Here is a 22165-nt window from a genome sequence, read left to right on the forward strand (position 1 = left end):
ACAAACAGCAGCGGCCCCAAAACAGATCCTTGTGGTACACCACTAGTAACTGCATGTCTCTTTTTTCAGCAATATTCAAGCTCTGTACTACCAATTATTATAATTGAGATGAGGAAGGCCCTTTTAAGTCCATTTGAACAGGAACCTGTCAATGATGGAAGTTTGAGAACCACTGATTTAAAAAAAGCTTTGGAACTGCAGGTTTGAAGAAAATCTAGAACATAGAACATAGAACATAGAACAGTACAGCACAGAACAGGCCCTTCGGCCCTCAATGTTGTGCCGCGCAATGATCACCCTACTTAATCCCACGTAACCCAACAATCCCCCCATTAACCTTACACTACGGGCAATTTAGCATGGCCAATCCACCTAACCCGCACATCTTTGGACTGTGGGAGGAAACCGGAGCACCCGGAGGAAACCCACGCACACACGGGGAGGACGTGCAGACTCCACACAGACAGTGACCCAGCCGGGAATCGAACCTGGGACCCTGGAGCTGTGAAGCATTGATGCTAACCACCATGCTACATAAAGCTACATGCTTTATCTCAAAACAGAGCAGAAATTTGGCTGCTACCTTGATAATGAGGGCAGAAGGTGAACATAACTGAGGAATACTTGATAAGACCGCAGAACCAATCCCACAACCTAATGCTTCAACAATCAAGGTGGAGATGTTCTTCACATGATAGTGATATCTGTGACTCTGGTCGTAACATTATCGCAATAATTATCGCAATATTTAATGTTATCACTTTAGCCGTTGCCTCTTGTGCACTCTCTCAACAACCACTGATTCTTACTTGCACATATATATCTTACAGGGCAGTCTTCTCAATGCCGGGAAGATCAGTTTGGCTGGCACGGTGGCACAGTGCTTAGCACTGGCGCCTCACAGCGACAGAGGCCTGGGCTCAATTCCGACCTCAGGTGACTATGTGGAGTTTCTCCCTGGGAGAATGTGTGAGTTTCATTTGGGTTCTCCCGTTTCCTCCCACAGTGGAAAGATGTGGGGTTATGGGGTTACGGGAATAGGGCAGGGGAGTGAGCCAAGGTAGAGGGCGCTTCCAGTGGGTCGGCGCAGACTCGATGGGCCAAATGGCCTCCTTCTGCACTGTAGGAATCCTATACTCCTGTGCTTCTATGGGTACCCATTCTGGATCCAATCACAAAGAGTTCCCTAGTGGATCTGCACTGCATCGGACTCTCTGGGAAGAAAGGAGGAAAAAGACAGAAGCAATGGCAAGGTAAAATTCTCCAGTTCCCGCAACCTTCCAATTTTCATTTGTTGCCGCTTAAGTCATTCTCAATAATGAGTAGCCATTAGTCCACATTTCATTGCGGGTTTGGCTTGCTCGCGAAGCTGTGTTTGTTTCTTTCTGAAGCACCGTCCCGCATTAATCTCACCCCTCCACTCATTCCCCCCCCCCCCCCACACACACACACACACACATACACACACACCCCATCCTCATCCAGAATCAGATGTCAACCAGAATCGCAGAATCCCTATAATGCCGAAGGAGGCCATTCTGCCCATTGAGTCCGCACAGGCACTTGGAAAGGGAACCCTACCTGGGCCCATGCCCATACCCGGAACCCAGTAACACCACCCCCACCCCCACCCCCAGCCACGTTTGGACGCTTAAGGATCCAATTTTAGCCTGGCCAATCCACCTAACCTGCGCCATCTTTGGACTGTGGGAGGAAACCGGAGCACCCGGAGGAAACCCACGCAGTCACGGAGAGACAGTGCAAACTCCACACAGGCGGTCACCCGAGGCCCGGAATTGGCAGCAGTGCTAACCACTGTGCCCCCCGTGCCGACCAAAATCCCATTTTGTTGACTGTTCTTTTTTTTCCGAAGAATTGCAGATCACCATTTTTATCTTTTTTAAAATTTAGATTACCCAATTATTTTTTCCAATTAAGGGGCAATTTAGCATGGCCAATCCACCTACTCTGCACATTTTTGGGTTGTGGGGGCGAAACCCACGCAGACACGGGGAGAATGTGCAAACTCCACACGGACAGTGACCCGGAGCCGGGATCGAACCTGGGACCTCAGCGCCGTGAGGCGGTTGTGCTAACCACTAGGCCACCGTGCTGCCCTGCAGATCACCATTTTATCGCAGCGAGCGGAACAGCAGATGGCTAAGCCAAAGTGCCTGTTACTGTCGATGAAAGAATGGACAAATAAACAGCGATTTTATTACAGCAGCATTCTTATCATTGGCCCTGGCTGATCTCGCTTTGAGCAAATGACCTTGGGACCCTGAACATGGTCAAGGCTTGAGGGGCTGTTCGGTCAAACACCAGCAAATATCAACCCACATCGAACAGATGAGCTGTAGAGCAACTAAAATAATTTGTATCAAGCTCATTTGTAGGGAGCAAGAATAATACCTTTATTGAAAATATAACAGATTACAGTAGCTAATCTTGTCTCTTTTTTTTGGCAATTGCAGGTGCAGCACATAAATGTGCGGGAGGATTTGAATCTGATTTTCCTGAATCTTGAAGGCAGCCAAAATCTGAAGGATGGACAAATCTGCAGGGAGCAGCGGTTGAAATAGGCTTGGATGGCGAACATTTTGTTTCCACTGCCGATTTCCCTCACGAGCAGGGAGAGAGAGTCACAGTGAGAGGTTACGAAACAAACAGCACTTCAGCCTAATCCACGATCCCTCATGACCGTTTCGAATGCTTGAGGTTATCTCCGAAATAGCAGGCTCCATGGCTGGGATTCTCTGCTGCGCAGATGGGCTGGCGCTCCGGGAAGGATAAATACAGGTTAGTGAAGAGAAAAAGCCAAACTCGCAATCAGACGTGGTCTAACGGTGACTTATTACAGAGGAATGGATGAAGCGGCAACAAATGTTGATTAGACAGTAGCCTTGAGCTGGTGCCTTGATGCACACACACTGATGACATTCAGCTCTGTGTCACTACCTCTCTTGACTCCTCCATCGCCCTTGATTTGTTACGCTGCTTGACTTACATCCAGTCTTTTTCTTTTATTCATTCGAGGGATGTGGGCATCACCAGCATTTATTGCCCATCCCAAAATGCCCTTGATCTCAGTGACTTGCTGAACCATTCCAGGGGGCAGTTAAGAGTCAGCCATATTGCTGAGGGTCTATATAGAGAAATACAGCACAGAACAGGCCCTTCGGCCCACGATGTTGCGCCGAACTTTTGTCCTAGGTTAATCATAGAATTTTGGACAATTTATCATGGCCAATCCACCCAACCTGCACATCTTTGGACTGTGGGAGGAAACCGGAGTACCCGGAGGAAACCCACGCAGTCACGGGGAGGATGTGCAGACTCCACACAGACAGTGACCCAAGTCGAAATCGAACTTGGGACCCTGGAGCTATGAAGCAATTGTGCTATCCACAATGCTACCGTGCTGCCCTTAAGAAGTTAACCTACACTCCATTATTCTACCCTAATCCATGTACCTATCCAATAGCCGCTTGAAGGTCCCTAACTTTTCCGACTCAACTACTACCACAGGCAGTGCATTCCATGCCCCCACTACTCTCTGGGTAAAGAACCTACCTCTGACATCCCCTCTATATCTTCCACCATTTATCTTAAATTTATGTCCCCTTGTAATGGTGTGTTCCACCCGGGGAAAAAGTCTCTGACTGTCTACTCTATCTATTCCCCTAATCATCTTATAAACCTCTATCAAGTCGCCCCTCATCCTTCTCCGTTCTAATGAGAAAAGGCCTAGCACCCTCAACCTTTCCTCGTATGACCTCGTCATACGGAGTCACGAGTCACGTGGAGTCACGTGTAGGCCAGACCGGGTAAGGACGGCAGATTTCTCTCCCCTGAAGGTAATTTATGAGCCGGATGGGTTTTTACAACAATTGGCAATGGTTTCTTCGCCATCGTCAGACTTTTCATTCCAGCTTTTTATTGAATATAAATTCACCATCTGCCGTGACGGAATTCGATCCTTGGTCACCAGGCTTTCCCAGAATGAAAACAACTGTAGAAACCTGGAGATCAGAATATTGATTAATGAAATTAGATATTTGTCCCAGTATTGGAGACTGTGAAACCATCATTGGGCGGGTTTCTCCCCCCCGCCGGGTCGGAGAGTCGCCGGGGGCCGGCGTCAATCCAGAGATTCGGCGGGGGCGAGAATCGCGCCGCGCCGGTCGGCGCCCCCAACCCCCCCCCCCCCCACCCCCCCCCCCCCCGGCGATTCTCCGGCCCACGATGGGCCGAAGTCCCACCGCTGTCAACCCTCTCCCGCCGGCGTGATCAAACCACCTACCTTACCGGCGGGAGCAGGCGGCGCGGGCCGGCTCCGGGGTCCTGGTGCGGGCGGGGGCCACCTGGCCCCCGGCGTTGCCCCCACCGTTGCCTGGCCCGTGATCGTGGTCCACCGATCGGCAGGCGGGCCTGTGCCATGGGGGCACTCTTTTTCTTCCGCCTTCACCATGGCCTTCACCATGGCGGAGGCGGAAGTGACCCCCTCCCCTGCGCATGCGCGGGGATGACATCAGCAGCTGCTGAAGCTCCGGTGCATGCGCGGACTTCCGCCGACCGGCGAATGCCCCTTCGGCCCCGGCTGGCGTGGCGCCAAAGGCCTTCCACGCCAGCTAGCGGGCCAGGAACCACTCTGGCGCGGGCCTAGCCTCGCAATGTGAGGGCTTGGCCCCTAAAGGTGTGGAGACATCCGCACCTTTGGGGCGGCCCGACGCCGGAGTGGTTCACGCCACTCCAACACACCGGGGCCCCCCGCCCCGCCGGGTAGGGGAGAATCCCGGCCATTGACTATTGTGAAAACCTGGATCATTAATTTCCTTGAGGGAAGAAAACCTGGTCCGGCCCCCATGTGACTTCAGATCCACAGTGAGGTGAGGAATCTTAGCAAGTCACTTTGTAGAGAACACCTGTAGAGAAATTAAAAGGGATTAATGCTGGACGGACTACTCTGCATCGACTTAGGCACCAGAAAAAGCAAAGCCATGTCACCGTTGCAAAGTTTCCCTGAGTAACATCTGGGTATTTGTGCCAGAATTGGGAGTCATCGTACAGATTAGCCAAGCAAAAGCTTAACATAGTCATACTCACGGAATTATGGGTAACAGCCAATGTCCCAGACACCACCATCCCCGCCATTCTGTCCCACCAGCAGTAGACCGTTGGCAGGGAGTTGCCCTGAGAGTCCTCCCGTTGATTCCGGATCCCATGGCTGCCGGTCAAAGAGGGGGAATGATTACCATCTCGATTACCTCCTGCCACTCCCTCAGCTGGTGAATCAGGACTCCACCACATTGGACAGACTCAGAGAAAACACGGAGGGTGGACATTGAAGTCCTTCACCCTGAGTATTTCAGTCATAGCATGGTCCAAACTGCCTAACAACGCAGACAAAACTACTGCCTCAGTAACATCACAGTCCAAATTGCCTCAGTATCAGCACAGCCCAAACTGCCTCAGTAACAGTGCAGCCAAACTGCCTCAGTAACAGTCTAAACTACCTCAATAACAGTGCAGCCCAAACTGCCTCAGTAACAGTCTAAACTACCTCAGTAACAGTGCAGCCCAAACTGCCTCAGTAACAGGACAGTCCAATTTGCCTCAGTAACAGCAAAGCACAAAACTGTCTAGTCCTGAATGAAATATTTGCCAAACTGAACTTGCAGCAGATGGTGAGGGAACCAACAACACGGACAAGAACCTATTAGAACTATTCCTCACCAATCTACCTGCTGCAGATATATATGTACAACAGAGCCTTCTCCCGCGGATGGAGGTGGCTAGCACGAGGGGACATAGCCTTAAATTGAGGGGTAATAGATATAGGACAGAGGTCAGAGGTGGGTTTTTTACGCAAAGAGTGGTGAGGCCGTGGAATGCCCTACCTGCAGCAGTAGTGAACACGCCAACATTGAGGGCATTTAAAAATTTATTGGATAAGCATATGGATGATAAGGGCATAGTGTAGGTTAGATGGCCTTTAGATTTTTTCCATGTCGGTGCAACATCGAGGGCCGAAGGGCCTGTACTGCGCTGTATCGTTCTATGTTCTATGTTCTAACAGAGTATAAATAAGAGTGACCATTTCCCAGGCCTTGGCATACCTTCCATGGTGTTGTCTGGCACTACCATTGTACAAAATGGGATAGATTCAGTATGGATCTAGAAACCTCAAAACTGACGGTCCATGAGGAGCTGTGGGCCATCAGCAGTAGCAGAATTGTACTCAACCGCAATCTGTAACTTCATGGCCCAGGGCACGTTCCTCACTGTATCAATATCATCAAAGCAGGGGATCAAACCTGGTTCAATGAAGAGTGCGGGAGGGCATGCCAGGAGCAACACCAGGCAATGGGGCGTCAACCTGGTGAAGCTACAACCGAACATCATAAGCAACAAGTAATAGACAGAGCGAAGCAATTCCACACCAGTGGACCAGATCTAAGCTCTGCAGTCCTTCCGCATCCAGTTGCGAATGGTGGTGGACAATTAAACAATTCGCTAGAGGACGAGGTTCCACCGCTATCCCCATTCTTAATGGTGACCAAGCGTAGCACATCAGTGCAAAAGACAAGGCCGAAGGATTTGCAGAAGTGCCGAGTGGATGATCCATCTCGGCCTGCCCCTGAAGTCCCCAGCATCACAGATGCCAGCCTTCAGCCAATTCGATTCACTCTACGTGATATCAAGAAATGGCTTAAGGCACTGGATACCGCAAAGATTATGGTCCCTGACAATATCCCGGCAATAGCACTGAAGACTTGTGCTCCGCAACAAGCTGCACTTAGCGCCAAGCATTTCCAGTACAGCTACAACAATGGCATCTACCCTGCAGGACAAATCCAACCTGGCCAATTATCGCCCAATCAGTCTACTCTTAATTATCAGCAAAGTGATGGAAGGGGTCATCAACAGTGCGATCAAGCAGCATTTACTAAGCTCACTGGCACTCAGTTCGGGTTCCGCCAGGGTCACTCAGTTCCTGACAGCTTGATCCTTGCAGTTTTGGGCCAAACATGGACAAAAAGATGTAACCTGCGCTGAGGTGGAAGTGACTGCCTTTGATATCAGGGCCATATTGGACCGTGTTTGACATCAAGAGTTCCTTCCAAGACTGAAATCGGTGGTAATTGGTGGGGGGAAACAGTGCGCTGATTGGAGTCATACCCACACAAATAGGTTGTAGATGTTGGAAGCCAAACATCTCAGCCAAGGACTTTACTGCAGGATTTCCTCGGGGTCGTGTCCTCGACCCAGCCATCTTCAGCTGCTTCATCACTGATCTGCCCTCCATCATGAGGTCAGAAGTGGGGATGTTGACTGATGACTGCGCAGCCTTCATTCCCATTGAAAACTGCTCTGATACTGAGGCAGTCAGTGCCCAAATACAGCAAGATCTGGACAACGTCCTGGCTTGGGCTGGGAAGTGGCAAGTTCACGTCACACAAGTGCCAGGCAATAACCATCTCAAACAAGAGAGAGTCTAACCATCGGCCCATGACAGCGAATGGCGTTACCATCGGCGAATCCCCCATAATAAACATTTCACTGGGAACTGAACTGGACAAGTCATGGAAATATCACGGGCGCGATTCTCCGCCCCCTACACCGGTTGGGAGAATAGTGGGAGGGTCTCCCGACATTTTTCACGCCCTCCCGCTATTCTCCCCCCCCCCTCGCCCGACCCACGTCACGAATCGCCGCTCGCCGTTTTTTACGGCGAGCGGCGATTCTCCGCGGCCGATGGGCCAAGCAGCCGGGCCTTTACGCCCGTTTTTTCACGGCACCAAACACACCTGCTCGCTGCCGTCGTAAAAACCGGCGCTGGATGCCCGTTTGGGGCGGGAGCACCACCGTTGTGCTCGGGAGGGGACAGGCCCGCGATCGGTGCCCACCGATCGTCGGGCCTGCGTCCAAAAGGGACGCGCTATTTCCCCTCCGCCGCCCGACAAGATCAAGCCGCCGCATCTTGTCGGGCGGCGGTGGAGAAATGCGGAAACGCGCATGTTCGGGTTCCATCAATGGAGTGATGACGTCACCCGCGCATGCGCGGGTTGGAGTCGGTCGCGCATCATCTTGGCGCGCGGCTTTAACGACGGTCGTTAAGGCCGCGACGCCGTGATTCCCGGGGCCCCGCTCCTAGCCCCGATTGGGGGGGGGGGGAGAATCGGGTCCCGGGAACGGGCGTGAAGGCTTCCGTGAAACACGGCCGGTTTCACGGCAGCCTTTACGACTCTCCGCATTTGCGGAGAATCTCGCCCCATAGCTCCAAGGACAGGTCAGAGAATAAGAAATCTGAGGTGATTAACTCATGTTTCTGCCTGTTTACCATCTACAGGTAACAAGTTAGGAATGTGATGGGGTATACTCGGGTTTCCCGATGAGTGTAGCTACACTCAAGAAGTTTCACAGTACCCAGGACAAAACAGTCTTCTTGATTGACGTCCATCCACCAATTTTAACATTCACCCCCCTCAGCACCGATGCACTGAACCAGTTCTGCCACCTACAGGATGCACTGCAACAACTCACAAAGGCTCCTTTGACAGCACTTTGCAAAACCAATGTCCTCTATTACCCAGAAGGACAAGGGTAACAGATACCTGGGAACCCCACCACCTCAGATCCCCCTCCAAGATACCAGCCTAACTTCAAACGATATCGCTGTTCCTTCATTGCCGCTGGGTCAAAATCCTGGAACCCCATCCCTAACAGCATTGTGGGTGTACCTACCCTGCATGGATGGTTCAAAAAGGCGGCTCACCGCCATCTTTTCAAGGGGAAATTAGGGGTGGGCAACAAATGCTGGCCCAGCCAGCGACGCCCACACCCTATGAAAGAATAACTAAGAAAATCACTTGTGTCTATCTGCACAAAACAAAAGTAAAGGAACCGCAGAGTGAACATTTTCTGAAAGGGACATATCTGCCTGCTGACTCCGAGGTCTCTGCACCGCTCCGATTCTGGCCTCTTCAACCTCCGAACATTTCTTGGTTTAACCAGGACGAAACAGGATAGATGCAGGAAGGGGGAGGTGAGATTAGGCTATTGAGTTGGATGATCAACCATGATCATAATGAATGGTAGAGCAGGCTCGAAGGGCCGAATGGCCTCCTCCTGCACCTAGTATCTATGTAACCATGGGCAGCTGTGCCTTCAACCACTTGCGCAATTAGCAAAAACTTCTGTGCCTCTTCAGCTCGCTTTCTGTCAAACGTCTAATGTGTCGTGATACCTCTTTAAGCACCTCAATGTCAAATCCTTTGACCATATTCCTTTGATGCTTGATGGGACTTTGTATGGGAATTCTGTTAACTTTAACAATTAGATTGACCCGTAGGAACTAATGTATACATTTTATGTATCGATATATCAGTAGATGGATAAAGCTGCTGGAATATCCCTTTAATTATAGTGGATAAGAAGGGACCGAGGCTCAGGTATTTAAGAATTCAGACGGCATCTATTGCTTCCAGTAAATCAGCAGTGCAAACATGATTGATGGAAAATAGCAGCAAAAATGCATACTCTGGAGAACTGAAGCTGATACTTTATTTAAGGAACTTAATTCAATGGCCACAGTGTCATAAAATCTGCTATTTACTTCTGTATGTGTGACTGATTGTCGTAACTCGCGGTTACTTAAGCCTAATAAATTATATTTGATCCATGGTTTGTTTGTACAACCTGAGGAAATGCAAAAGGAACGCCCCTTCTTGCCCCAGAGAGGCAGTCCCTTTTAACAGATGAGATTTGCTGTAGGGTGAAGCTCATTCGTTTTTTTTTGTTTGCGATTTCCCTCCACCTACCTGGTTGCAGTGCCTCCCAACATCCCATTTTGAGGTCTGCGCTGCCGGACAAAGGGCGGAGTTTTTTCCTTACTTGGCAGTTACCAGCGGGCGGGAAAACTGGATGGAAGCCGCTGGCCCCAAGCGTGGCTTCCTCTGCATCTTTTTTTTCAATGTAAAGTCAAAGGGCACAATTCCCCCCCCCCCCCCCCCCCGCCCCAACCCACGCCGGGTGGGAGAATCACGGGGGCGCCGAGCGAGTCCCGCCACGCCGCCCCGGCACCCGCACGCGATTCTCCCACCCCCCCAAACCGGCGCGCCGAGATTTACGGCTGACCGCTATGAGAATCACCGCTCGCCGTTTGTAACGGGCGAGCGGCGATTCTCCGGCCCAGATGGGCCGAGCGGCCTGCCCAGTACGACGGGTTCACGTCGGAGCCGACCACACCTGGTCGCTGCCGGCGTGAACAGCGCGGGAACGCTGTGGGGGTGGCCTGTGGCGGGGGGGAGGGGGGAATCGAACACCGGGGGGGGGGGGGGGGGGGCTCAAAATGGTCTGCCCCGCGATCGGGGCCCACCGATCGGCGGGCCGGCCTCTCCAAAGGACGCACTCCTTTCCTCCGCCGCCCCGCAAGATCACTCCTCCATTTCTTGCGGGGCGCCCGCGGGGAGGACGGCAACTGCGCATGCGCGGGTGATGTCATTTACATGGCGCCAAGACCTGGCGTGCGTAAATGACGTGGCGTCGCTCCTAGCCCCCCTGGTGTGGGAGAATAGGGGGCGAGGAACGGCCTCCAACACCGGAGTGAAACACTCCGGTTTTCACTCCGGCGTCGGCACTTAGGGCGCGATTCTCCGCCCCCCCACGCCGGGTAGGAGAACAGCAGGAGGGCCTTCCCCACGGCCGCCCCACGACACGAATCGCTGCTCGCCGTTTTTTACGGCGAACAGCTATTCTCCCCAGGCCGATGGGCCGAGTTCCCAGGCCTTTACGGCCGTTTTCACGAACGCAATCACACCTGCTCTCACCGTTCGTGAAAACGGCCGCCAAGTGCCGTCCCGGACAACCATGGCACCGATTGGCACGGCCGTGCCAAGGGTGGCATGGGCCTGCGATCGGTGGGCACCGATCGCGGGCAGCGGGTCCGGTACCCGCGCACTATTTGTTCGGGGCGGCTGAGGGGCATGACGGCCCGTGCATGCTCGGGTTTGACGCATCTGCGTGATGACGTCATCCGCGCATGCGCGGGTTGGAGCCGTCCAACCCGCGCATGCGCGGCTGACGTCATCGTGCGCGTCAGCCGCAGTGACGCTTGGCGTGCGGACTTAGCGACGGTCGCTAAGCCCGCGATGTCGTGCTTCACGGGGCCGCGCTGCTAGCCCCGCCCGGGGGGGGGGAGAATCGGGTCCTGGGAGGGGGTGCGGAGGCTGCCGTGGAACACGGCCAGTTTCACGGCAGCCTTTACGACTCGCCGCATTTGCGGAGAATGGCGCCCTTAGTCTCCCGTTGGGAGAATCCCGCCCAAAGTACCCAATTAAATCTTTTTTTTTCCAATTGAGGGGCAATTTAGCGTGGCCAATCCACCTAGCCTGCACGTCTTTGGGTTGTGGGGGTGAGAGCCACGCAGACACGGGGGGGGGCGGGGTGGGAATGTGCAAACTCCACACGGACAGTGACCCGGTACCGGGATCGAACCTGGGTCCTCGGCACCGTGAGGTAGCAGTGCTGACTGCTGTGCCACCGTGCCACACAATATTGTGCGCCTCTTAGAAGTGAGTGGTGCATCTGTGGAATTCTCTACCACAGGAAGTAGTTGAGGTCAAAACGTTGTGTGACTCATTAGGTTCAAAACAATCTAAAATCATTCGAAGTATGCTGAGAGACTTGGATTAATTCTTTGGGGTTGTATAATTCATTGTTACATGCAAGATGTATTTTTGAATCATTACAGACCAGCCTTTATTGATTTCTTAATTTTCGAAAAGGGCAACCTATTACGATGAAGGTGTTAGCAATTCTGTGATATGTTGTTTCGACTTATTCATAGAAAGTTAGATAATAGTTATTTTGGTCAGGTTTTGTTTTTTGCTTAGCTTCCAGCAAGATTTAACAATACTTTTTTTTCAGCTAGATTTTTCGTTCGTAGGATGTGGGTGTCGCTGGCCGGCCCAGCATTTACTCCCCATCCCTGATTGCCCCTTGAGAAGGCGGTGGGTGAGCCGCCTTATTGAGCCGCTGCAGTCCATGTGGTGTAGGTACACCCACAGTGCTGTTAGGGAGGGAGTTCCAGGGTTTTGACCCAGCGACAGTAATGGAACAGCCGATCTATGGGGCAGCATGGTAGCATAATGGTTAGCACTGTTGCTTCACATTGCCAGGGTCCCAGGTTCGATTCCCGGCTTAGGCCACTGTCTGTGTATGTTCTCAGAGTGTCCCACAGGTAATGAAGTACTTTTTGAAGTGTAGCCTCGGTCGCAAGAAATGCGACTACCAACTTTCACACAGAAAGTGCCAACAGACAGTAACGCAATAATGATCAGGGACAGGATTCTCCCCCCCCCCCCCCGGGTCGCAGAATCGCTGGGGGCCGACGTCAACCCTGCCCCCGCCGTGTCCCGAAGTCCCGCCGCTGTCAACCCTCTCCCGCCGGCGTGGATCAAACCACCTACCTTACCGGCGGGAGCAGGCGGCGCGGGTGGGCTCCGGGTTCCTGGGGGTGACGCGGGGCGACCTTAGATTTAGAATTTAGAACAGTACAGCACAGAACAGGCCCTTCGGCCCTCGATGTTGTGCCGAGCAATGATCACCCTACTCAAACTCACATATCCACCCTATACCCGCAACCCAACAACTTCCCCTTAAGGGGCCTCACGGTAGCATGGTGGTTAGCATCAATGCTTCACAGCTCCAGGGTCCCAGGTTCGATTCCCGGCTGGGTCACTGTCTGTGTGGAGTCTGCACGTCCTCCCTGTGTGTGCGTGGGTTTCCTCCGGGTGCTCCGGTTTCCTCCCACAGTCCAAAGATGTGCGGGTTAGGTGGATTGGCCATGCTAAATTGCCCGTAGTGTAAGGTTAATGGGGGGATTGTTGGGTTACGTGGGTTTAAAGTAGGGTGATCATTGCTCGGCACAACATCGAGGGCCGAAGGGCCTGTTCTGTGCTGTACTGTTCTACTGTTCTACCCTTACTTTTTAGGACACTAAGGGCAATTTAGCTTGGCCAATCCACCTAACCCGCACATCTTTGGACTGTGGGAGGAAACCGGAGCACCCGGAGGAAACCCACGCACACACGGGGAGGACATGCAGACTCCACACAGACAGTGACCCAGCCGGGAATCGAACCTGGGACCCTGGAGCTGTGAAGCATTGATGCTAACCACTATGCTACCATGCTGCCCCCACGGTGGCCTGGCCCACGATCGGGGCCCACCGATCGGCGGGCGGGCCTGTGCTCTGGGGGCACTCTTTTCCTTCCGCCTTTGCCATGGTCTTCACCATGGCGGAGGCGGAAGTGACCCCCTCCCATACGCATGCGCCGGTATGACGTCAACAGCCACCGACGCTCCGCGCATGGACGGAATCACACCGTCCGGCGAAGTCCCTTCGGCCCCGGCTGGCGTGGCGCCAAAGGCCGTTCACGCCAGCCGGCGGAGCGCCAACCCCTCCGGCGCGGGCCTAACCCCTCAAGGTGAGGGCTTGGCCCCTAAAGTTGCAGAGACATCCGCACCTTTGGGGCGGCCCGACGCCGGAGTATTTCACATCACTCCATCCCGCCGGGACCCCCCGCCTGCCGGGTAGGGGAGAATACCGGCCCAGATTTTTTGGCGGTGCTGGGTTTTTAGAAAATTCAGTCATGGGCACTCACGGGGCTAAGCCAGCATTTATTGTCCATCCTTAGTTACCCTTGAGAAGGTGGGCTTCTCGAACCACTGGTATCGGTACCCCCACTGTGCGGCGCGGGAGGGACTCAGAGACAGCGACGGAACGGCGATATAGTTCCATATCTGGATGATGAGTTGCCTGGTAGGGAAAACCCCAAGTAGTGCTGTTCCCATCTGAGTGCTGCCATTTTCCTACTGTATGGTAGCGGTTGAGGGCTTAGAAGGTGCTATCCAGGGAGCCTCAGTGGGTTTCTGCAGTACATCTCGCATCTCGTGGGTGGTACTGTGCGTCGGTGGCGGAGGGAGTAGATGTTTGTGGCCGGTTGCACAATAAATATTGCCCAGTACACCGAGGATAACCACCCTGCCCTTCCTCTGTGCCATGGGATCTTTCATGTCGACTTGGGAGTAGATATTGCCTCAGTTTGACACAGCATCTCCGACGGTGTAGAGTTCTCTCAGTATTGGTGGTGTCAGCCTAAATTCTGTACACAAATCTCTGGAATGATATTGAACCCACAATTGGCTGATGCAGCGTTAAGAATATTTTTATTCGTTCATGCGATGTGGGTATCACTGGCTAGGCCAGCATTTATTGCCCACCCCTAGTTGCCTTTGAGAAGGCGGAGGGTGAGCTGCCTTCTTGAATCACTGCAGCGCATGTGATGTAGGTACACCCACTGTGCAGCTGGGGTGGGGTGGGGTTGGAGTACAGGAGTAAATAAGTCTTGCTACAGTTGTGCAGGGTTTTTGGTGAGACCAGATCTGGAGTAATTGTGAGCAGCTTTAGACTCTGTAAGCAAGGATGTATGTGAATTGGAGGTCGTCCAGCTCTCAAGTACACAACTGTTCCCATGCCTTGCCATCTTCTTACTGCTTTCTGACTCCCCTCAGGCCTAGCAACACTATAGTTGTAACTGTAGCTCCCACTAGTGGCTACTCTCAACACTACATTAACCCTTCCAAGTGCTGATAGGTATGAGAATACCACAGGCGGGTGAATGGAGCTGAAGCCCAAGATCAGCCATGGTTGTATTGAATGGTGGAGCAGGCTCGACGGGCAGAATGGTCTACTCCTGCTCCTATTACCCTGGGGCAGCAGGGTAGCATGGTGGTTAGCATAAATGCTTCACAGCTCCAGGGTCCCAGGTTCGATTCCCGGCTGGGTCACTGTCTGTGTGGAGTCTGCACGTCCTCCCCCTGTGTGCGTGGGTTTCCTCCGGGTGCTCCGGTTTCCTCCCACAGTCCAAAGATGTGCGGGTTAGGTGGATTGGCCATGCTAAATTGCCCGTAGTGTGCTAATAAAAGTAAGGTTAAGGGGGGGGTTGTTGGGTTACGGGTATAGGGTGGATACGTGGGTTTGAGTAGGGTGATCATGGCTCGGCACAACATTGAGGGCCGAAGGGCCTGTTCTGTGCTGTACTGTTCTATGTTCTATGTTCTATTTCTTGTGTCCCTGGAGGTACCTCTTCTCGTCTTCACCCAAGATGAGACCCAGACCATTGACCACCAGAAGAGAATTCACAACAGTGCTGGAGGGAATAATTCTGACTCCAGTAGAAATGAAAATGAGGAAAGATAGATAATGGGCAGTTAAACTGGCGTCAGTAGTTATACACTATTATGAACACCAAAATTACCCCCAGAGGTGTGATAAGATGGGCTGCTATACACCCCCTGATTACGGTCTTACTAATGTAGCTGGTAAGGTGATTCCAGCGTTGCTACATTCTCCACACATGCAGTTTGATAAATTCATTCCACACAGCGAAAGGAATCCCACACTTTAGGGAGGACGTCAAACTCCTAGCGATTCCCCCGAGGGGATTTAGTAGATCCGGTACCAAGGATAGCACAGTGGTTAGCACTCTTGCTTCACAGCGCCAGGGTCCCAGGTTCGATTCCCAGCTTGGGTCACTGTGCGGAGTCTGCACGTTCCCCCCCCCCCCCGTGTCTGCGTGGGTTGCCTCCGGGTGCTCCGGTTTCCTCCCACCGTCTGAAAACGTGCAGGTTAGGTGGATTGGCCATGATAAATTGCCCCTTAGTATCCAAAAAGGTTAGGCGGGCTTAAGTAGCGGGCTCTTTACAAAGGGCCGCTGCAGACTCCAGGGGCCGGACGGCCTCCTTCTGCACTAAATTCTGTGATTCTATGAACTCAGCTGTGTAGAGAGAAATTTCAGGGATGATTTAATCGCGGCGTTCAAAATTATGACGGGGTTTCGATAGGATGATTGTGGGGAAACTGGTTCCACTAGCGTGGGGAGGCTACAGATTTAAAATAATTTGGAGAAAACGTCAGTAGGGAAGAGGAAGAGAATTTTTTCTTTAACTTTTAATGGATGGGATTATTCGCCACAGGAACTGGAAGATCCCACCAATAGGAAGGGTCAGAAATTTTACCCAATGAGAGGGCAGATTCGATAGTGACCTGAAGGGAATTGGCATACACTTAAAGGGGATACATTTGAAGGACTTGTCGGAAAGGGCAGAGAAGTGGGACTAATTGGGTTGCTCTTTCGAAGAGTCATCACAGGCACACTGAGCACTTGGTGACGATACGTCAGTCAGGCTTACCTTTAGGTGCACAGCAAGCATGAAATGAAATGAAAATGACTTATTGTCACAAGTAGGCTTCAAATGAAGTTACTGTGAAAAGCCCCTAGTCGCCACATTCCGGCGCCTGTTCGGGGAGGCTGGTACGGGAATTGAACCCACACCGCTGGCCTGCTTTGGTCTGCTTTAAAAAACAGCGATTTAGCCCTGTGCTAAACCAGCCCCTTGAACCGCTATGGCTAATAAATCACCGTTACTTGAGAAACCGAGGCTGCTCATACATACACACAAATTAATTTGATGCCTTTGTGACTTGAGCATAATGTTTATGATAAATAACTCTCTACTGCAGTGTTTACCTCTGGCCGCTAACACTGGAATCGATGCATTGAGTTTGCAGGGCGAGGAGAGTTTAGATGGTGAACCTGGTCCAGCGGTAGTTTGGAAATCTTGGTAAAACAAAACTGGCTAAAATACGAATTAAAGATTAAAATAAGAATCCGAGGTGAGCGTAGGAATAAGATCGTTCAGATCGTTAACACAAGTCTCCGCAATGAAATGTGAATCAAGCTAAAACAGAAGGTATTAAAGACTGCTGCAAGTCTTAAGTGAATGGAATCTGAACTTGGTTATCTGAAATAGGTGGCTCAGAAATTGTTGCTCAACCCAGGTTCAAATCGTGCCACCGCCGGTGATAAAATTTGAATTCCTGGAATTAAAAGTGATGATGAAACCATTGTCGATTGTTGTAAAAACCCAACTGGTTCACTAATGTCCTTTAGGGAAGGAAATCTGCCGTCCTTACCTGGTCTGGCCTACATGTGACTCCAGACCCACAGCAATGTGCTTGACTCTTAACTGCCCCCTCAATTGCAATTAGGGATGGGCAATAAATGCAGGCCCAGCCTGCGACACCCACATCCCATGAGCGAATAAAAAAAAAGAGTAGTGTTCAGTGGAGGCTGAAATTGGGTTGGGTGCAAATCTTGCTTTGCACCTGAAATGAAAATCGCTTATTGTCACGAGTAGGCTTCAAATGAAGTTACTGTGAAAAGCCCCTAGTCGCCACATCCCGGCGCCTGTTCGGGGAGGCTGGTACGGGAATTGAACCCGCGCTGCTGGCCTGCCTTAAAAGCCAGCTATTTAGCCCTGTGCTAAACCAGCCCCTATGAAACCAGCACCCAATCACCTGATGTGGTGATTGATCATCTCTGGAGGAATTTCCTGCTGCTTCTTTTGTTCTTTTCTGTAAGGGGGCATTCTCTGTCACACTGTGAGCCAGTTAACCTAGATCAGCCTCAACTGCAATGAGCGAGCCTCTACCTGAATGAAGCACCAGGCGGACTAAGCCAGTTGCTTACTCCGCTAAACCGCCGTGGAATAAAGAACCGAGTTGCATTTCCATATCACCTTTCACAACCTCAGGGCTGTTAATGTTGCAATCCTGTCACAATCAAATGCGCCCTTTCCCTGTGAGAATAGCAGCGACTCACTGGGGGCAAGGTCAGGGCAGTGTCCTTAAGTGTACACAAGAGCTGACTGTGGCAGGCGGCAAGGTGGCACAGTGGCTAACACTGCTGCCTCACAGCGTCGAGGACCCCCGATCGATCCTGGCCCCGGGTCACTGTCCATGTGGAGTTTGCACATTCTCCAAGTGTCTGCGTGGGTTTCACACCTCCCCCCCCCCCCCCCCCCCCCCCCCCCCCCACAACCCAAAGATGTGCCGAGCAGGTGGATTGGCCATGCTAAATTGTCCCTTAATTGGAATTTTGATTTTTGTGGGACAAGGGAAAGGAAATCTGTGCCTGTGTTCTCTAGGTTTTGTGAATAAATTTGTGTCAATGAAAGACTGGCCCCCTGATATATCTTCTGTTGAGTGAATGAGAAACAAATTATAACAAGGGCATCCCATAGTACTTTCCAATCAGTGCACTCGCTTTCAAATTGTGCTCACTTGTGCAGGAAATATGACACACAAATATGGCCAATTTAGACATAGAAAGCTTCCACAAACACCAGTGTGATGTTTCAGGTCTGATAATCTGTTTCAAGTGATGTTGCTTGACAGATAAATAGTGGTCAGGGCACCTGTGGCGTTCAATTGTTCTGTATTCGATTGCGTGAATGCATTCACATTTACTGCCTACCCTGTGACATTAAACAAATGTACAGCATGTGAAGAGTTAATGTTATGTTCAGCCTAGCCACTAGAGGGAGCTAGGGGACAGTACTATAAATTGCACTGCCTCTTAAGCTAAGGGGAGGAGTTTAGACTGGAATTAGTTAAGATATAATCGTTATAATTAGTAGATAGAAATAGTGTTTAATTCTTACATGTATGTTTGGTATTTAAAATAAGGGTCGAACTCAAGTTTAAAAGTTTTAATAAAATTAGTTTAGTTCTTCAAAAGAAAAGATCCCTTGGCACAATTATGAGGAAGGGCAAAGGAGTTCTCCCAGTTTTTCCTCTGCAGGATGTCGAGGTGACACTAGTTTGCAACAGTGCAGGAACTTTACAGAAACACTGTTTAGGGGCTGTTTAGCACAGGGCTAAATCGCTGGCTTTGAAAGCAGACCAAGCAAGCCAGCAGCACGGTTCGATTCCCGTAACAGCCTCCCCGAACAGGCGCCGGAATGTGGCGACTAGGGGCTTTTCACAGTAACTTCATTTGAAGCCTACTCGTGACAATAAGTGATTAAAAAAAAATTTTTTTTTGTACAATGCTTCAACATGTCTGCCCCACGCTTCCAGCTCGTGTATCTTTGTGATCACCACGCCTTCCATCCTGGAAACCCCTCACAAAGATCGCCACAATTATGTTTGATTGATTAAGTGTGGGCGCTGACTCAGAGCAAAGTAAACAGACACCACAGAAGCTGCCGGAAACTGAGCTAGAAGCGTGGCGCAGACGTTTGAAAGCACTGTACAAAACTACTGTTTCTGTAAAGTTCCTGCACACTTGCAAGCTAGTGTCACCCCCTACATTCCACAGAAGAAACACTGGGAGAACTCTTTTGCCCTTCCTCATAATTGTGCCAAGGGGCTCTTTTACACCTATTTATAAAGAGCTGGCCAGCACCTTGATTGAACATATCGCATGAAATAACTGCGCCCGAGCGTCAACTTTGATAACATGCCAAGCAAGGCCCTGGAGTGGGGTCTTGAACCTACCATGTTTCCAAACACAGTACCACTGAGCCACAGCTGACACTTGAAAGGCGGAGTAAACATGATGACTGGTTGTTTGGGCGTGAATGTTTGTGATATTATACCCTGCGCGGGAGGGCATAGCTCTTTGCGGATGTGCAGCTCAGTCAACAGTCTCGCAGCTGGATCTCAAACTCTGTCGGCACATCTCCGAATGCTGGTTGTACGGCATGGCAACAGAGAAACCGGCCCGTTAAAAGCATGCTGGGGCGATAGCGTTTGAGGGCAAAGTTCTTGAGAAGACGCCGAAATGAACTCCGGCAAATCTTCAGCTTGTGCCGTGGGATCCTGAAGTCTCAGAGTGCCTTCCGCACTGCGGTGAACGCATTCTAAACATTGCACGCTGTTTGAGAACCCAACCGCCTGAATCAGAGATACGTGTGATGCAAACAGATTGAAGCTGTCAGCTCATCACGGTATGTCAGCTGCTGATAACTGCAAACCTACCCGAAATGACACCGACTGATTTGGATTTTGTGCTTCACTAACCTGAAGCTGTTTCGTGGGTGAATGTCAAACTGCGATAAATCTGCACCCCCCACCCCCCTCACAGCCATTTTTCTTTTGGTTTTTTTTTACATAGAATTTACAGTGCAGAAGGAGGCCATTCGGCCCATCGAGTCTGCACCGGCTCTTGGAAAGAGCACCCTACCCCCTACCCAAGGTCAACACCTCCACCCTATCCCCATAACTCAGTAACCCCCACCCAACACTAAGGGCAATTTTGGACACTAAGGGCAATTTATCATGGCCAATCCACCTAACCCGCACATCTTTGGACTGTGGGAGGAAACCGGAGCACCCGGAGGAAACCCACACACACACGGGGAGGATGTGCAGACTCCGCACAGACAGTGACCCAAGCCGGAATCGAACCTGGGACCCTGGAGCTGTGAAGCGATTGTGCTATCCACAATGCTACCATGCTGCCCCCTTTGGTATCTACATTCGTGCCTGGGAGTCTGTTTACGAGGCAGCTCTTGGAAACATTGAATCCCCTACGGTGCAGAAGGAGACCATTCGACCCATCGAGTCTGCACCGACTCTCTGAAGCAGCACTCTGCCTCGGCCCACGCCCCCACCCTATCCACGTAACCCCACCTGTCCTTTTGTACACTCGGGGGCACTTTATCATGGCCAATCCGCCTAACCTCATCTTTGGACTGTGGGGGGGGAAAACCGGAGCACCGGGAGGAAACCCACGCAGACACGGGGGAGGGAGTGCAAACTCCGCACAGACAGTCACCTGAGGTCGGGATTGAACCTGGGTCCCCGGCGCCGTGAGGCAGCGGTGTTAACCACTGTGCCGCCCCATATTCCAGTGGGAGTGTATTGTAGTGGGACTTCTTCGTTTCCCTGGAGATGTACAATGACTGCACTAAATTATTCACGTGTTGCGGCATAAGACTGAAGAATATTCCATTTCGTCGCATCCATCCCGTAAGATGTTGGAGCAGAAGTAGGCCATTCGGCCCATCTCCGCCATTCAGTGAGATCATGATCGATCTGATGTGATAATCCTCAACTCCACTTTCCCGGCTTCACCCCAAAAGAGCTTGATTCCCTCACTCATTAAAAACCCGTCCCCTCGCCTCGCAGACCCAGCAAACATTTATCAAAGGTGACATCGCCTTACAGAAGCCGAGGAGCACGAAGCTTATAGTGTAGCGACGTGACCAGTTGTTCAACATTCGTCCCTGGCACCAAGATTCAACTTGCATCGTCATTTAATCAGGGGAGGATGCGTTCCACAGCCACCTTTGAAGCCACGAGACGAGCAGTTCTTTGAAGTCTGGCATGAATGACGAGATGAGAGCTCAAGTGTCCCTCAGGGAAATCAGGCTTTATGGAGCCCCCGGGGGCTTGCAAACAGATCACTGAACAAAATGAGTCAGTTTCTTCCCATTGTGAACACAGATAACCATATTTTAGATTTCCTGTTGACACAATGCTTTGTGCTGATACTGGAGAAAGAGGACATTTGTAAATGTTGCGTGCGGCAGCATCTTGCACAGCTGCTTGGCTAATGGCAAACGTGTCAGTGCATAAAGTGGTGAGACTGAGAGCCTTTAAAGCACCCTGCCACGGTTGTTAAAACCTCATTCTGACATCACGTCGCCGGCCTGCTTCAGAACCTACTCTCTCTGCGAGGAAGCGAGAAAAGAGAGGCTTGCTTTCTTGTGGTGACTGTTTTGTTCCCCCAAAGGGCTTGTCCCTGCCAATTAAGTATTTTTTAATGCCGCTCACTGTTTTAATGTGATGAACACAGCAGCCAATTTTCGCACAGCAAGGTCCCACAAACAGCAATCTTATCGTGGCCAGGCCATCTTTTTCATAAGACTGCAATGAAGTTACGATGAAAAGCCCCTAGTCGCCACACTCCGGCGCCTGTTCGGGTCGACAGAGGGAGAATTCAGAATGTCCAAATCACCTAACAAGCACGTCTCTCGGGACTTGTGGGAGGAAACCGGAGCGCCCGGAGGAAACCCACGCAGACACGGGGAGAACGTGCAGACTCCGCACAGTGACCCAAGCCGGGGATCGAACCTGGGACCCTGGTGCTGTGAAGCAACAGTGCTAACCACTGTGCCGCCCATACAAGGGATAAAGAATGGCAAAGGCCCTAGGGAAGAACCCCCTCGGCTCTCCTTCAGGAAGGCATCATTTATGTTCACCCTAAGAGAACGGGAAAAGACCTGTTTCGATGTTTGGGCCAAA

The 22165-nt window shown here is 51.4% G+C and overlaps 1 long non-coding RNA gene across 2 annotated transcripts in view; it reads left to right on the plus strand.

Moving 5' to 3' along the window:
- LOC119956879 overlaps positions 1-22165 on the plus strand; it is a 36702-nt gene that overhangs the window by 8403 nt on the left and 6134 nt on the right. Inside the window, exons 2-3 of one of the 2 annotated variants that reach the window (XR_005458695.1) lie at positions 831-969; positions 2475-2799. This is a non-coding gene — a long non-coding RNA (uncharacterized LOC119956879). The remainder of the gene's footprint in view (positions 1-830; positions 970-2474; positions 2800-22165) is intronic. The other variant, XR_005458694.1, reaches the window with a different exon arrangement.

The sequence above is a fragment of the Scyliorhinus canicula genome, chromosome 24, assembly GCF_902713615.1.
Source record: "Scyliorhinus canicula chromosome 24, sScyCan1.1, whole genome shotgun sequence".
Classification (NCBI taxonomy): Eukaryota; Metazoa; Chordata; class Chondrichthyes; order Carcharhiniformes; family Scyliorhinidae; genus Scyliorhinus; species Scyliorhinus canicula.